The 18454-nt window shown below is 36.0% G+C and overlaps 1 protein-coding gene across 2 annotated transcripts in view; it reads left to right on the forward strand.

The window, feature by feature from the left end:
* The first annotated feature begins 324 nt into the window (after positions 1-324).
* Positions 325-18454, forward strand: part of GLCE (glucuronic acid epimerase) — a 118338-nt gene continuing 100208 nt past the window's right edge. For both annotated transcript variants that reach the window (XR_550696.1, XM_008575850.1), the window contains exon 1: positions 325-382. The gene's annotated coding sequence lies outside the window, so the exon portion shown is untranslated. The remainder of the gene's footprint in view (positions 383-18454) is intronic.

An 18454-nucleotide genomic window follows, 5' to 3' on the forward strand; every position in this document is an offset into this window, starting at 1 on the left:
TCTTTGTCCACAGTTTAATAAGGAGCGGGGAAGGGGCGGGGTGAATCACCTTTCCTATTTTACAATTGGTCGTAGTAGGCTCCGAGTCCCGCCTCCTGCGCTGCCGCCGACAGGCTACTAGGGCTGTCACTTGAGGAGCCGCAGCTGCCGCCCCTCGCCGTGGCCCCGCCCCCCGCCGTGGCTGGGATCTCGCGGGAAGAGCATCGGGCACGGTGGTTTCTCGGTCTCCCGGCTGCGCGCGGAGCGGGAGGGATCTCCTCACACAAACGCTTCCTCGCGGAGAGGTTGGAGCTGCAGCACCGCAGGCCTGGGCCGCCCCTTCTCTGCCGCCGCCTTCTCTTCCTCAGGGCTCCCCCTCCGCACGCCCTCCGACGCTGATCAGGTAAGGAAGCCCGGAGCGCGTCTCTGCTGAGGAGCGGTCGGGGAGCGGGGACACAGAGCAGGCGGGCTCGCGACGGGGGTGGCTCCGGGGGCTGCGCGGCGCTCCCTGGTGGGCGTGAGGCTTGGCGGGGTTCGGGAGTGCGGGGGGCGAGGAGGCGGTGCTGTGGGATCCGAGTGCGGGCGCCGAAGAGCGGTGTAGGGGGTGTCAGGGCTCCTCCGGGTGAGGGGGCGGTTTATCGGGGGTCCTGGGGCTTTTCCGGCTTGGGATGGGGTGGGTGGCCGCATAGAGTGTCCCGGCTCTTCAGGGTCGAGGGTGATTTATCAGTGTCCTGAGGTTCCTTGACGTGGTGTAGCGGGGTTCCAGGACAAGGGGTCCGTTTATCTGGGTCCCGGGCTCTAGATGGAGTCAGAGGATGCAGTTTATTTTAGCAAGGTCCTGGGTTTCTGTGGGGGCAGATCATTGGGGTCTTCGGAGTCGTTTGAGCGGGAGTGGCCGTCTGTTTCTCATTTCTGGGATGAAGAAGCCGTGTAGAGGGTTCAGGGAAGACGGGTGTGTTTATCGGTGCCTCCGGGTGAGGGAGGGCGATCTATCTGTTCTGCGGGGCCCGGGGCCGCCTTGGTGGGTTGTTGGGGGTGAGAGGGTGGAAGGCGGAGACCAGCGTCTATACTGGGGCTTATGCTTTGCCCAGAGAGGGGCGGTAACTTGGCATCGTCTCCAGCCTTTTCGGGGGCGACGGGGCGAGTTAGCGGGTCACCGGGTGATTTCGCGGGGTGGGCGCGGCTCGGCGGGCGCTGGGTCTGCGTGAGGGGAGTTTAGTGTTTAGTGGCATCATGAGCCGACCTAATAGACCGTCTGTGGCTGGTCAGCATTCTGGAACGTTTTGGGTCGGGTCTCTTTCTCTCTGGATGAGATTTACCCAATGCTTAGTTGGAAGATTGATCCGCGTTGTTGCCTAGTTGGAGGAAGAGTGGATTTGTTCTGCAGTTTTCTTTTCTCTGCCCCGGGATCCCTGTGGGGGCGCACTGGTCTCGCCGGAGCTCTGGGAGCTAGAGATTGGCAGCGTCTTAGGTGGGCATGTGGTCTGTAGCTTCTTGGAGGAGGCGAATGTCCCCAGGTTGAGTGTGGATACAGCTCCTGAGCAACTGGAAGCTGCTGAGGGTGGGGAAAGGCTGTGGGTTTTGGATTATCTTACTAGGTGGTCTGCTTTGCTGATCCTGCATTACTAGATCTGTCCTGAAGTCTTGCCTGAGTGTTAGGCAGTAAAGGAGTGCGTGGAATTGTATTGTAGCTTCTCTCTGAACTTTGAAAAGCATTTGTGGAGAGGGATAACTTCAAGTTCAGCCTCCAAAAAACATATTGGAATTTGAAGTCTCAAACCTAGATCTCTGCAGAAGCGTCCTTTGCAACCTGTAAGGATGGCTATTGGAGCTGTTTTTAGAGAATCCTGCTTAACAGTTTTACTGCAAAGGTGTAGTTAGTTTTGGATCTTATCCAGAGTACTTAGTAACTAGCCCAGACTTAGGTGGAATTTAAGTAAAATGACCTGTATGTCTGATGTGGTTTTTTAAAAATGTATAGTTCAGAAAGTCTGTGCGTTTTCTAGACAATTCTGGTTAGATACTATCCACTGTGTCACAGAGGCCTGTAAATGAAGTCTAGTGTGGCAGGCAGTGGGGCCCGTACTCATAGTAATTCTGTAAATCTGTGATCTAAGGTGAGCAGACAAATTTGAGTATGCCAAAGCAAAGAATTTTGCCTGCCTCACACATTTTCTTAGTGACAGTTTTTTTTAAAATGACATTTCTTCTGGTGTTAGAACTAGAAAGATTAGGGATAGTGTACTTAATTTCTGAATTTTACAATCATTTTAAAAAACAAGGGAATCCTGCGTAGCAATTTTTAACTCTTTGGAGAGGCTTAAATTAAGTGTTTTGTTGTTATTGATATTCAAACCAAAATACCTGATTGGCTTTTACAGCTATCAAAACTAAATAGATGAGCAGATATTTGGCTGGAATGACAGCTCAAAAAATCCTAAGCAGACTTTTTTTCCTGATTATTTTTTAAAGAAAGACAAATGATGAATTAAGCAGGTTTCAAAAACCTAAAAGAAAAAAAAAAGCAGCTTTCATGATTCCTAAGTACATAGACTGATCAGTCAACAAATATTTGATTATCTGCTGTGGGTCTCAGCACCAGTGGCACAGTGATTCCAGCTCTCCTGTGATTCTTTCTCTACATTAATAGGGAGTGGAAGACAAGAAGTAAATAAAATAGGTGCATTTTATAAAATTGTGATGCTGCTAAGGAAAAAATACACAGGGTACTTGAGATTCAGCTCTTTTTTAAAAAATTAACCTCTGAGTGAAAATATAATCGATGTCTGTCCTGATAACAAGAAATTAAGCAAGATAGTGATCTACCTTCTGAATTATTAAAGAAAGATTAAATTATGAGTAGAGTTTGGATATTAAATATATATTGACTCTGAGGATTAAATATATATTGACTCTTGTGTTATGTAAGCATCAAAAAGTCTGTAAGGGTACACATCAAACTTATCTGTGTTTAGAACATTCTTCAAGGGCCGGCCCGGTGGCGCACTGGATAGTGCGCCGCTTGGGAAGTGCGGCGGCGCTCCCGCCCGAGGGTTCGGATCCCACATACAGACCGGTTCCCGCTCGTAATAACTTCGTATAGCATACATTATACGAAGTTATACGATAAAGGAAAAATACTTTCTCAGTCCGGTATGGGGGCAACACTGAGGGTTGCGATCCGTTGCCGAACACGGAAAAAGACAAAAGACAAAAAAAAAAAGAATATTCTTCAAGAGGGAGTTGCAGAGGCATGGAAGAGAGCTATTTAACTTTTTACTTTTATATTACTTGAATCTGTTTCAATAAAACAGACATTATTTCAGTGCAAATTAGAGAAGTCCAAAAATTGACATTTTGGTCACTATGCAAATTTGTGAAAGGTACAGTTTTTATAAAGCTCTTGTCAATGTTGCTACTTCCACCTGTGTATACTATTGAAGGGAAAAAGGTATATCTAAAAATTGTAGGGGGTGAGATGGGGAGAGCATAACAAAATAAAAGATGAAGACTTAAGTGAAATGTTAAAACATGGTAAAGATGTTAAATATTTAATTATATAGAGATAAATTAATCTTAGGTATTCTTTCTTTTTAAATTGTTTCCTGAGTTTTAGAAAGGAAGTTTTTATGCTCCCTAGAGAATAGAGTATGTTTTGTGGTAGGGGAGTAGGTGTCCTTATTGTGGCACAGAATTTAGGAAGAGATTTCTTTTTGTCAATCATATGCACATCTAGCAGGTATGTTTTTCTTGTGAGATATATGAACCATAAAAATAGTTCTGTAGTTTCATTATTACAGTTTCATTCATTACATGCTGAAAATGACAGTATCAAAGTGTCTTTTGAATTATCATTCAAAATTCTAGAATCATAAATGTGATAAATTAAAGCAATTTCTAGAAAGGAAATCCTAAGACTTGAATTGCAGTCTTCACTGTGCTACAGTGTGACCTTGGATAATTCCTTAGTCTCTCAGGGCCTTATTTCCATATACATATAAAATTAAAACAAGAGAGGCCTGTCAATAATCAATATAAGCTCCAATTCTAAGGACTGTACTGCATTGGTTTTTATTTTGCACATCTGCAGTGTTATTTATACGAAAAGGGATAGATACCATAAAATTATCTAGTTCTCAGGATACAACACATGATATACAAGTTTTTAATATATCATACCTAATTTTAGAAGCCTCTTCTTTTTTAAGATATATGGGAATTATTTAATTCCAGAATATACATTCATGAGGGTAAATTATTTCCTTTGGATAATTTAGCTTTATATGTTAAATCATTATTATTCTTATTTCTGATCTCTGGTTCTGTAACAGAGTATCTATATCATAATTTTATGTCCTTATTTAATTCTGGATGTAGAATGAGGTTTCTAGTGATTGCCAGGTGATTCCTAACACTACTATAATAGTTATCATATAGTATAATAGTGTTATAACAGTGATTCCTTACACTATTGCCAAGGTGATTTTTCTAAAATGCAAACGTGTTCATTGCTTTTTTCTTAAAACCCATTTTTTTTTTTAGTCCTAACTATCATTACAAGGCCTTTCATCATCAGGCTGCATCTCCTGCCCATTGTCAAGCTCCAATCATAGTAATATGAACAGTTTACTAAATGAGCCATACTGTTTCCTGATTCAGAGTCTTTGCATATGTTCTCCCTGCCACTTAGAATGCTTTTCCTTTTCTTGTCTTGCTGGCAAAGTCTACTGATTTTTGAGAGACAATTTAAGCACTATCTGCTTTTTCAGTTTTCTGTGTTCCCTGTTCCTCCTCTTCCCTCCCTACTGGGTTATTCACTCACTATATCTGTTCATTCATTCTTTTGTGTTCATCAGTATGCTATAATGTCTCTCTCTCCTCCTGGACTCAAAAGGCAGGTTTACATTTGCCATATTACTTTTCTAAATCCCTATTGCTTGTTTACATGTAGTTGCCTCTCATTACATGTTTGAACTCTCAATACCAAAATTAATATGTTCATAATGTCCAAGATGAGCTAAACTCAAATCTCAGTCTTGTCCCATTTTCCTCAAATTTGGGGGTTTCTAAATTATCTTATTTTCTTGCCACTATGAACATAAATTGGCATGAGAACTGTATTCTTAGCCTCATATTTAAGAAATGAGACTCTTAACATTATAGGAGTTAAGGGTTACCCAATTAAACTCGCAGAAAAGTCTTGTAGAATTTTGAGGCAACCATTAATCCCTATTTCTAAAACTGCGAGGAGAGATATTGACCAATTTGGGCATATCAAATCTTATGCATTAGTGATTTGGTAGATATTTTACCTTAGCTGCTTTTTGTCTGGAAAATGATGGTTGACAATTTTTGCGGGATTTTATATTGGCTTAATAATTGCTTTACATATCTTGCCTTTAATTTTGAAAACATGTCCTGCAGATTTAATAACTTGCTCAGGGTCATTAGCTACTAAGAAAGAGACTACAGCTAGGTCTGACTGACTCCCGATTCTATAGTTTTTCACAATACTACACTGCTTTCCAAATATGACTGCTTATTCCGTGTTTGAAATTATTAACAGATATTTTATTCATTTTATAAATTGGAGAAATAAGTTGTAACGTTTATTCATTCAGTTCCTTCTAAAAAAGCTAAAGCAGAGAATTTGAGATTGATTGGACTTAAGGATCATTTAATCCAATTCTTTCATTTTGCATATAGGGAAACTAACATATGCAAGAGTGGTTGAATGGCTTGCTCAAGATCACACAGCTAGTTGGTCTGTAAAATTTTCTTTGTTAAGCTAGTTGTGAACATTGGTGTTGTAAAACCACTATTTGAAAGGAATACTGGATGCGTGATTTTCCCCCCAAGAAAAAAAGCCTAGAGTAGCTTTTTAGAAAAGGGATGTTGAGGATCTGAGAGTCTGAAGGACATGGCTCAGAGCAAATCCTGACTTTGGATCATGACACACGGAGACACCTCAGTGCCTTTACTCATGTGGTTCCCTAATCTTGGTTTCTTTCTTTCCTTCTTTTAAAAAATCAATCTACAGTTTACTGATCTTATGCCTGCTGAGTTATTAGCATCAACCTACCAGTAATCATTTAAGTGCCAATTAATAGGGATACAAAAATGCATAAAATCTTATCACTGCCCTGAAGAAGCTTGGTCTATTTGGGAGTGGGAAGCAGTATATATTTAATTGCAAGGTAGTATGTATATGCCATGAGTGATACAGCTCTAGCAGTTTAGAAGATTAGATAAGTGTGAACTGGGCTTCTGGCTACAGAAGTTTTTATATAGAAAAGATTCAACTTAAGTTAGTCTTTAAATAAAGAGTTGGAGTGGTATGGAAGGAGGAAAAGACTGTGGAAAAGAAACTCTCACTATTTTTTTTTTTTTTTTTTCCCCAATCTCAGCTTTTACTAATCTTACTCTTGCTCACTCCTCTGCAGCCACAGTGGCCTCCTCACTGTTTCATAAATCCTGGCACATGTTTTTCCAGATATCTCTCTTCCTCATTTCTTTCAGGTCTTAATTAAAATATCACCCTTTTGATGACGCCTTTACTGGCCACCTTGTTTACAATATCCCTTTCATACATATTCTTCCTATCCCTCTTGCCTGCTTTGTTTCTTTTTTGTGATTTTTGCTACCCAACATACTCTGTATTTTTATTGTTTTTTTACCCTTACTGAAAAATGTAGGACATGAAGGCAGGGATTTTTACCCCTTTTATTCAGTGCTATATTCCCAGCACCCAGAACAGGACCTTTTATAAAGTAGGTGCTCAGATTTTTGTTGAATGAATGAATGAGACCATGGAACTTTAAAGCAGGAAATAAAGGTCAATGTTCTCATCCCTTCCTTTCTTTCTTCCTTTCTGGTAGGCATAGAGGAAGAAGAACCTTCTCTTTCATGTTTTTTCAAAATTTGATAGGAGTTTTTAAAAACTTATATATGGTAAAGTGCACAAATCATAAGTAAACAGCTCAATGAATTTTTACATATGTAAGCAAGTAGTCAGATCAATATGTACGTTTCCAGGACCTTACAAGCCTCCCTCATGCTCTCTTCTAGTTAGTTTTTCCCAAAGATAACCATTTTTCTGACCCCCGTCACTATAGATTAGTTGTGCTTATTCCTGAATTTCATACAAGGTATTTTTGAAAAGTTCATGGAAAATGCATATTATGAAAAAAACTATTCATGGATTTCAAAAGTTTTTTGCACCAAAATAATATTGTACTAACTTGTCATAATAGCATGTCTGAACAGGATCTAGTTTAGGACACTAGAAGGATAAGACTTCAGTTTGAAAAGAGCCCCTATCAGAGCAATGTGAATTCTGCTAAAATTGATGCAAGACCTAATATCATATTTATAACGAAGCTTGGGTAAAAGAATAGTGAGATCATTGTTGCTTTATGAAAAGTTTATCAGCCATTTACAAATGAATAACTTCTTTTAAGAAGGGAAAAGATAGTGTTGAAGATGAAGCCTGCAGTGGCATACCATCCACATCACTTTGCAAGAAAAAAATTAATGTTTTTTGTGCTCTAATTGAAGAGAACCAACAACTAGCTGAGCAGAAACAATCGCCAACACCATAGATATCTCAACTGGTTCAGCTTACATAATTCTGACTGAAAAATTACAGTTGAGCAAACAAACCTTTTACTTAGCAGATACCAAAACTGTTGTGCCGAGATCAGCTGTAGACAAGAACAGAGCTTTCAAAGGAAATTTTAAACAAGTGGGATCCAGATCCTGAAGCATTTCTTTGAAGAATTTTAACAGGAGATGACACATGGTTTTACCAGTACCATCCTGAAGGCAAAGCACAATCAAAGCAACGGCTGCCAAGAAGTAGAAGTAGTCTAGTCAAAGCAGAAGCAGATCTATCAAGAGGAAAAGTCATTACAACAGTTTTTTGGATGCTCAAGACATTTTGCTTTTTGGCTTTCTGGAGGGCCAAAGAACAATAACATCTGCTTATTATGAGAGTGTTTTGAGAATGTTAGCCAAAGCTTTAACAGAAAAACATCCAGGACAACTTCACTAGAGAGTCCTTCTCCACCACGACAATTTCCTGCTCATTCCTCTCATCAAACATGGGCAATTTTGCAAGAGTATTGATGGGAAATCATTAGGCAGCTACCTTACAATCCTGATTTGCCTCCTTCTTGTGCTTCTTTTTGTTTTCTAATCTTAAAAAATCTTTGAAGGGCACCCATTTTTCTTTAATAATGTAAAAATGATTGCATTGACATGTTTAAATTCCCAGGACCCTCAGTTCTTTAGGGATGAGCTAAATGGTTGGTATCGTTGCTTATAAAAGTGGCTTGAATTTGGTGGAGCTTATGTTGAGAAATGAAGTTTATATTTTTTATTTTTATCTTTTAATTCCATTTTTCCATGAACTGTTTGAAGTCCCCTCATATAAATGGAATCAAATCATTGTTTTATATCTTGTTTCCTCTGTTTAACATTGTGAAATTCATCTATGTTTTTTGAGTTAGTAGTTTATTCTCTTTCATTACTGTGTATTATTCCATTGTATGAGTATATATTTATCTTTTCTACTGTTGATAGACATTTGGGCTGTTTCCAGTTTTTAGCTCTTAGAAACAAAGCTGCTGTATAAACAATTTTGTGCATGTTTTTGTGGTCATAAGAATTAATATCTTGGCTAAATAACTGGGAGTTAACTTTATTTAAATCTCTCTCTCTCTCTCTCTCTCTCTCTCTGTGTGTGTGTGTGTGTGTGTGTACACATACACACATGTACACACACAGAATTCTTAACCCCACATGGTTCTTAGCACATGCTAGATGATCGTTAAATGATTGAAGATGAATTATTAACTAATCTTTTACTGTGAGAGTATCTCACACTTATTAAAATATTCAGAATTATTTCTGGTCCATGTTTTTTTCTTATATCCAACATAAAACATGTAGCACTTAACTTTATCCAGTCCCTACACCTTTCTCTTTCCTCTTGGTTTGTCTTTTTTTTTAACCATATTCTTTATTGCTTGCTCTTCCTCCTCCAGAAGATGGGAAAAGTATGTGCAGAAAAGAGAAAATTCAAATTAATTAATTTCAAGGTGTGAATTTCAGAACTAGTTGGCTCTTTTCCTTTTTTTCTGTAATTTCTTTATGACAGTTTGGTTCTACTATACTTCACACTTTTCTACTATACAGTTTGAAATCACTTATACAAGTGCATTCATAGCATGGGTAGAAAGCTGTGAATCTGTTTTTGTGTTCTTTTATGTGTAAATTTATGTTTTGGTCTATGTGAAGCAAAGACTTTTTTGATGACTTTCAATAATTTTAGAAATGGCTTTAATTGGTGGAGAATGCAAACGAGAGCCCCTACAATAATAGAAGAAATGTTGATAAATATTTTTCTAATTCAGGAAAAGTTTTTCATTTCCTTTTGAAGTGATTTCTAAGCTAAAACTTGAAACAAGAGTAGGAGACAAGGAGGATGGGGGATCTCACAAGTAATGGGGTAAAAGAGCACTGTACGTAGGGAATTTCATGTGCAGAGAGAGAGAGAGCAGGGCAGATTTGGGGATCTGCAGGCAATTCAGGATGGCTAGAGCAATGGTTCTCAAATCATAATGTACATGTGAATGTCCTAGTAAGGGTGGAGCTCATGAATTTGGATTTCTCACTTGCCCACAGGTGATGGAGATGTTCCTGGTCCCAGGACCACACTTTGCAAACCACTGGGCCAAGAGCACAGAAAGCAAGTGAGAAGCAGGGAGTGAGGAGTGGAAAGCAAGGGCCAGATTATGAAGAATCTTACCACCAGGGTTAAGAGTTTGGGTTCAAGGGAGTGGTAACCCTTGAAGGGTGCTAAGCAGGACAGTAACCTTGTGAGATTTCTGATTTCTGAGTTGGTGACAGTGATAAAAATGATCTTTAGGTTAAACTGCATCTACATTTGAAATTATACAGATTAGTTAATGTCTAAGAAATGAAAATACATTAATTCATTACTAAGTATTGTTTTTCTCACCAGCAGACTCAGTCCGTTTAAAGGAAAAGCTTGGTTTTATATTTATTAATTTAGATGTTATATGTTAGTTAAATCAATTCCTTCATCCAGGGATATTATTTCTTCTAATAAGTATTATTATAATTATAATTTAACTCAAAGTACATTATTAATCCTGTTTGATGGGATTTAATTTTTTTTTCAAACTGTACCATATTATAGTCCGAAGTTTTCTTTTTTATAGTATTGTTTAAAAGTAAGCCAGCTGCTAGTACTTACTGGATGGCAGGAATGATCTTAATGATACATAGTAATTTGGGTTGGGTTAGTTTGTCATCTGCTACCATAAATGTTTTAATTATCAGGCTTTAACTTAGTTTATCTCAGCTATTTAAATACCACATCAGATTAGCAATGTTATAAATTTAAGAATAAATTTTTATACATATTTATAATAAATACATTTATTTATTGATTTGTATAAATTTATATGTATATATTTATTTATACTAAGTTTTATATATAAGTTTATTTTTAAGCTTATAACATTGTAAAACTGATGTGGGGGTTTTATATATATAGTCTTGTAATTTTTTCCTGTGATTTTTATAAGTTCTAGGAACTCATTTTAAAAACTTGGGAAAATACAAAAGACGGAAATGTAATGCCTAAACACAAATATAACTACTGTTAACATTGTGGTATATATTCCTTTTCCTCCTATAAGTGCATTTATTTGTTTATTGTTTATTTCACACCAAGCATTATATCATGAAGATTTTCTTTGTTAAAGTTTTTTCAAAACATAATTTTTAATAGCAGCATAATATTCTATTGGATTGATATGTAGCGATTTTACCATTCCCTTTATTGAATGTTTTTTCCCTCTGTTAACAACATTGATGAAAATCTTTGTGCATAAATCTTTCTCCACACATGATTATTTTCTTAGATAGGAATAAAAATGTTCAGTCAAAAGGTAAGACCTTTACAAAATTAGATATTGCCATATTGCTTTCTAGAAAGATTATGCCAATTTACATGCCAATATTGAGTATTAGTTTTAAAAACCTTTTCTGATTTGATAAGCAAAAGATCTTACTTTAATTTGTGTTTCTTTGATTATAGATGAAATTGAGCATTATAAATTGTTTCAAAACAATTAGATGTTAAAGAGCTGGCCAGTTAGCTCAGTTGGTTAGAGCACAGCCCTGTAATACCAAGGTCATGGATTTGTGGCGCCAAACTGGTCAGTGCCCTCCAGCCGAGAAAAACAAACAATTAGATGTTAAAAGATTTACAATAAAATGATTTTTTAAAAAGTATCTCATGCATTGTCTTGTAAGGTAAAAGGTATTTTAGCTAGAATTAATTGTTACCGTAGCTTTTCCTTTTAATAGATTAATTAATTTTTTGAATAGTTATTGTAAAAACATACAAAGTTCAAGGACCCAAATATTTGCTCCAGAGGCAACCACTGTTATCAGTTTCTTATGTATACTTCTAAAGACATTACAGGTCATGTATTTACATGTATGTGTATATATAATGTGTTTATGTGTGTGTATATGCGTGTGTGTGTGTATGCCAAAACTTTAGATGAATGAATTATGGAGAACATTCATTAAGATACTGTCTGGTTTAGATGTGGTATTGTGTACTAAAACTTAGAAAGGGTCTAAAAATGATTAGTATCTATCTGGCTATGGCCCAGGAGGAAGAAAAGCAGCGTCTGGCAGCATTTGGCAGTAATTTTCTATAAGACAAGTGGCCTTAGCTCTTTTTATTATTGGATCGATTCTTTGACAATAGCACTTCTGTTTATAGTACCGATTCTGTGTTCCAAAAACAAAAGCCAAGTTTTTGAAAATTAGAAAGTTGATACCTGAAAGAAACTCTCTTTATAGTACAAATGCTATTTGGAGGCATTTTAGTAGATTGTTTTGGGGAAAGAAACTATTCTTACGCATGTTAGAATTTCTTTGCTTGACAGTTACAGTTTTAGCAGAATTTTTATGACCTTGTTGTTTACCAGGGAAATTTTGAGCTTGAATAATTGCAAATAAAATTCTTCGCACAAATAACATTCATTTTCCTAAAGTTATATTTACCTAATTTAAAAATTAATCAGCCTCAACATTAACATTTTAAATATATATATTTAAAAATATTTTTGTGCTAATCATATAGTAGTAATTTGTCTGAAACATCAAAGATCTTTATGAGCTTGAATTGAATGTCACCGCTAAATAAGTGGGTTGAGCAGTAAGAGTCAGAGATTTTAATTGGATTCTACAGAGCATTAAAGGTTTATGGAAAATATATTTGCTTTTGGGATAGATTTTTTTAAGGCCCTTCTTCCCAAAATATGAAGGTCACAAATGCCAAAAAAAAAACCCCAAAAAACAAAAAACAAACTTCTGGTTTGCTCAAGGGAGTGAATAGAACAGTTTATTATTTTATTTTGGATTTAAACAACTGAATTATTTAGAAGTTAATAACCTTTGCTTTCAGTTGTTGACTCTAACATTATTTTTTAGAAATGCAGAAGAGACAAACACATAAGTATTTAAATTTAATGATACTTATACCATCATATTTAAAAGCAACTTCAAATAGACTATGACATTTCTAAAACAAGACTGAAGTCTTCTTTCCTTTGGAAGTGTAAATAAATCTTTTTAAAAATTATCTAGTTAAATTATTTCATATTCTAATTTCAGATATTAATAATCAAGAAAGCACAGTTTTCCCTACTAATATATTATAGTATATGAAGGCATAGCATGTTAAGAATAAGTGAGAATAAGTGTCCAAAAGAAAGTTTTGCCAACTGCAATTACAAACAATGACGAAATTAAAAAAAGGTTGGAGCTGGAAAAGTCCTTAGAGAGCAGTTTGATTAAACACTACTCAATACATGCTTCAATGCCTCAATTAGAGAATATCCACTCCATTTTCATTTCAATTGTTAAAAAGGTATTCTTCACTATGAACCAATATTTCCCTTCCTCTAACTTTCATTCATTGTTTCTAGTTCCGTCCTCTGGGAATGCAAAAGATATGTTTAATTCTTGTTCCATGTGCCATCCCTTTATGTGTTTCACAGAATCACAGATTTGAGTCCAAAAACATTAAAAATCATCCAATTACCCAATTTGAAAAGCGTTACTATATACCCCACTAGAGTCTTGTAGGCTGAACACCTCAGATGTTTCAATTTGCAAGTATCTGTTTCAAGACAGGCTTCATTCTGATTATTCTCCTCTGAATACATTGTTTATCAATGTCCTTCTTAAAATGTGGCAAACAGAACCAAAAAATACTAAGGTAGATGTACAGTAGAAAAGGATAACCAAGCTCTATTTTGGACAACATGCTTCGAAATAATGTAGCTTAAGTGGGTATTAGTTTTGGGGGCAGTTATAATAAACCACTGACTCACCAACTTCATGCAAATAAGGAGACACACCCAGGCACACACTTCTGCTTAAAAAGAAAAAAAAAAAATCTACTGCTATTAGCCCCTCAAAGTTTCCCACCCTGTATTTATGTAGAATTTTTAAAAAATATTCCATTATGGGGCTTTGTCTGTCCCTTTGTTTGTACACATCAAATATGAATGATAAGTAGGAAGGTGAATATACTGGCTGGGATATATTATATTGTACTAAGTCATGTAATACTGTGCTCACTTGCTCATTTTTAGAAGCAATATGTCCATTATATACTAGTCCTACATTTCTTAAATAATTTCACTAATGAAAACTGAGTAATTTAAAGTCACTTTTTATTGGCATCGAATGTGATTATATTTCCATTACCACGTATTAGAGCCTAAATGGAGTTAAACACTTGCGTAGTCTAGTAGTTTTCAGTGGGACCTTTCTTTTCTTTCTTTTTTTCAAACTTCTGTATGGCACTGCAACATAGAATACAAATAAAAAATAATATTTTTGTATAATTTTAAGTACACATTTATAACCTTAACTTAGTATAAAGTCAATCAGTGACATTGACAGCAGACTATTAAGTAGTCTTTATCTTCACGCAAACTATTGCTTACTATTTTATTCCCAGCACTTAACAGTGCCTAGTACATAGCAGATTCCAAATGTCTTAGTGGAATAAATGAATGAATGACTGAGGACATTTTGATGTATCCACGAATTTGAAAATTGAATAGTGGCTGATGATTATAGTCTTTCACTCTGTGCATTAAATGTATTTCTCTAACTTATTTTGATTGTACAATGTCTGCTACAACTAGAATGTTGTTTTGGTTGGCTCTTGAGACTCAGCTTAGAATCAGGATACTCCTTGTCTAACTAAACTATAACTTTGAAATAGAAGTGGAAAATGTTTGTTTTAAAGTTGAACAAGTAACAGTATTTCATAGTTGCATGTGTTCTCTGTGATAAACATAAATGAGGTCAAACAGGAGGCACTGCCATTTATTGATAACTTCTAAAACAATAGTACAAGTCCACTTGTTTTATTTTTAATTTTTTTTTAAAGTCCACTTGTTTTTAACATTTTCACTGAGGTATAATTTGTGTACAGTAAACTGCACATATTTAAAGTATGCAATTGAGTAAGTTTTGACATAGGTATTTATCTGTGAAACCATCACCACATTCAAGATAATGAACATAGCCATCATCTCCAGAAGTTTCTTCATATCCCTTTGTAATCTTTTCCTTCATGCCGGTGCACAAACCCATACCCCCCACCTCATTTTCAGTTTTATATGAATGGAATTATATAGTATGTATGGGTTTTTTTGGGGGGGAGGGGAGTGTCTTGCTTCTTTCATTCACCTTAATTATTTTGAGGTTCTTCTCTGTTGTTGCGTATACCAATAATTCATTGCTTTTTAATTGCCAAGTAATAATATTCCATTAAATGGATATACCAGATTTTTTTTATTATTCATTCATTGCTGAACATTTGGGTTATTTACAGTTTTCTTTGTAAATAAAGCTTCTGTGAATGTTAGTGCATGAGTCTTTGTATGGACATATGTTTTCATTTCTCTTGAGTAAATACTTAGGAGTGGAACGGTGGGATCACATGGTAGGTGTATGTTTTAACTTTTGGGGGATTAACAGTTATTGCAAATGGCTACTTTTCTTAATAACAAAGAGATCTTGTAAATCAGTAGGAATAAGACCAAAACCCCAACAGAAAAATGGTCAGAGGACATAAACAGGCAGCTCATACCAAAAGAAATGTAAATGGCTTTAAATATAAGAAAAGATTTCTGGAAAGCTAGACAAAAAACTAAATATATTGTTTAAAATTTAGACCTCTTGAGCCAGACTGCTTGGGTTTGTATGTTCTGTCACAAGTAATGGGATCTTAAGTATCAATTTATTTACCTTGATATATAAAAATAAACATACTATATAATTCCATTTACACAAAACTCAAAATGCAAAACAATCTATAGTTACAGAAAGTAGATCAGTCGTTACTTTGAGATGGTGGGGTGTTGGGGTGTGTGGAGGGGCATGGGAGAGAGATTACAAAGCAGCATGAAGAAATTTCTGGAGATGATGGCTATGTTCAAAATCTTGAATGTGGTGATGGTTTAATAAGTTTTGACCTATGTCAAAACTTATTAAATAGCATACTTTAAATATGTACAGTTTATTGCTTCAGATTTCTCATCAGTATAATGGAGATAATAATAATACTTCAAGGAGTATTATCATGAGAATTAGATTAGTTAATACATATGAATTTCTCAGAACAATACTTGGCACACATTAAGTGCTCTATGAAAGTTAATTATTATTATTATTAAAAAATTGCAAATTTAAACAAAAAGAGCATTTTTCACTTACCAGATTAACAAAGATTTAAAATGTCAGTAATACATAATGGCAAGGATGTGTAGAATCACTCCCTCTTAGGCATGAATGTAAATTTATGAAGTTTCTTTGGAGGAGAAGTTGATTTTGCTTATTAAAGTGATAAATGCTTATTCCTTTTGGCTAAGTAATTTTAAAGAATTTATCTTTGCTCATTACAGTCTTTATTATATTTCCAAAAGCCTTAAATGACTCTCAGTAAGGGTCAGGTTAAATAAATTATGGTATAGGCACACAGTAGGATGTCACACAGCCATAAAAAGAAAAGAAAAAAAAAAGGGGGAGCACTTTTGTGTGAGCTCATCTCCAAGATGTATTATTGGATGAAAAAACTAAGTTGCAGAGCAATGTTATGGTATGCTGACATTACTATAAAAGCGTAACTGTGTTCATGTGGTAAATATGATTGTTAAATAAGAAAGGAAAAGGAAAAGTAACTTGTGTATATGTGAGTGTAAATATACATACGAATGCACACATTAATAAACACATTTATGCTTCAATATACATAGACTTTTCTGGAAGGATACATAAGAGGAAATAGTTGCTTCTGGAAGAGGAACTAAAAGATGGGACTAGGAGATTGGAAATCTGAGATCTCAGGAAGACTTTGGTTTGGGTTGGTTGTGTACTTGAAATTTGTTTTTTACTACTTGAATTTTTTTTTTTTGTTTTGAGTATATTAAATTTTTTTTTTTATTTTGAAGTATGTAATTATAGATTCATAGGAAGCTGGAAAATTAGTAGAGAGGTCTCATGTGCCCTTCATCCAGTTTCCCACAGTGGTAACATCTTATGTTAACTCTAGTACAATATCAAACCATGAAATTGACATCAGCACAATCCACAGACCTTATTCAGATATCACCAGTTTTACATGTACTCATTGTATGTGTGTAATATTTTGTAGTTTTATCACATGTTTAGATTTGTGTAATCACCACCACAATCAAGATACAGAACTGTTTCATTGCTACAAAAATCCCTGTGGTATCCCTTTATAGTCACATCTATTACCCTAACCTCTGGCAACCTAACCCCTGGCCTTAAAGAGCATATAGTTTTATAAGGAAGATAATAGAGATCCAGTACAATGGACTAATATCCAGTACCATAACACAATCCAGTACAAAGAACAGAACATGGCAAATGCCAAAAAAATGTATTTATTGCTTGGAGAGTTCCAAGTGACCAAAGACAGGAAGAAGGATTAAAAATCTTCATGGAAGGAACATTAGTGTAGTTATTAGAACTGGCTCTAGTTTTGATTCTGCATTAACCACCACTAACTAGAAGTATAAAATAAGAAAGTTAAGAGATTTTTCAATGGGTCCTGTGTCCTCCAAAAGTTCTCGTTTTGGAAATTTGATCCCCACTGTAACAGTGGTAAGAAGGTTGGAAATCTGATTATGGTATCTGAAAGGTGAGGCTTTTAAGAGGTGATTAGATCATGGGGACTAGGCTCTCATGAATGGATTGATCCATTCGTGGAGTAATGGCTTATCATAGGTGTGGATTGGTGACTTTATAAGGAGAGCATGTGAAAATGCTCTTGCCGTTCTTGCTGTTTGATTACCTGCATTGCCGTAAGACTCTGTAGACAGTTCCCACTCAGAAGAAGGCCCTCACCAGATGTGTCCCCTGGACCTTGTACTTCCCAGACTCCAAAACTGTGAGAAATAAATTTTATTTCTTTATAAATTACTCAGTTTCAGGTATTCTGTTATAGGTGACAGAAAATGGACTAATATCATTCCTTTCAATGTGATCTTGATATTAACAATAATTTGGCATAATCCTTGAAGTAGGGTTATGATTTTATTTATTTATTAAATATTTGTATGACGAATTTTCTGCCAGGCATTGCTTCTAGGCCCTGGAAATACATCAGTGAATAAAACAGACAAAAATCCCTGCCTTCATAAAACTTACATTTTAGGTGGAACAATAAAAAATGTAAGTAAATATACAGCATGTTAGATGGTAAGTAATAAAGAAGAAAAATAAGGCAGGGAAGGGAGAGTAGAGTATGGGAGGAATTGCAGTTTTATAAAGGATGTCCTGGAAAATTTACTGATAAGATAACTTTTGAAGATAGTGAATGAGGTTTGCAGACAAATACAAAGCATTCTAGGGCCAGAGAATAGCAAATGTCAAGTCCCTGAGGCTGGAGCATGCCTGAGGTATTTACCTTTGAAGGAGCCTGTCATTGAAGTGGAATGAAGGACAGAAGATGAAATCAGAAAGGTAGTGGTGATGGTGGGTGGTAGTTAGATAAAGCAGGCTCTTATAAGTCATTTTAAGGATCTCAGCTTTTAGTCCAGGTGTTATGTGATATAGAAAGACATTGGATGGATTTGAACAGAGTAGTGAAGTGATTGCACTTTTAAAGAATCATTCTGGCAACTGAATTGAGAATGGACTGAAGAAGAACAAGGGCAGACAGCAATAAAACCACATAGGAGCCTATTGCAGTAATCCTGCTGAGAGGTGATAACTTGTACAAAAGTGGTAGTGGAGGTTATAAGTAATTGGTGTTTTGAAGGTCAACAGGATTTGTTGAGAGAGGGAGAGAAAGGGAGGCAGAAAGAGTGTG

This window comes from Galeopterus variegatus, unplaced genomic scaffold, assembly GCF_000696425.1.
Source record: "Galeopterus variegatus unplaced genomic scaffold, G_variegatus-3.0.2 Scaffold1246, whole genome shotgun sequence".
NCBI classification, from domain to species: domain Eukaryota; kingdom Metazoa; phylum Chordata; class Mammalia; order Dermoptera; family Cynocephalidae; genus Galeopterus; species Galeopterus variegatus.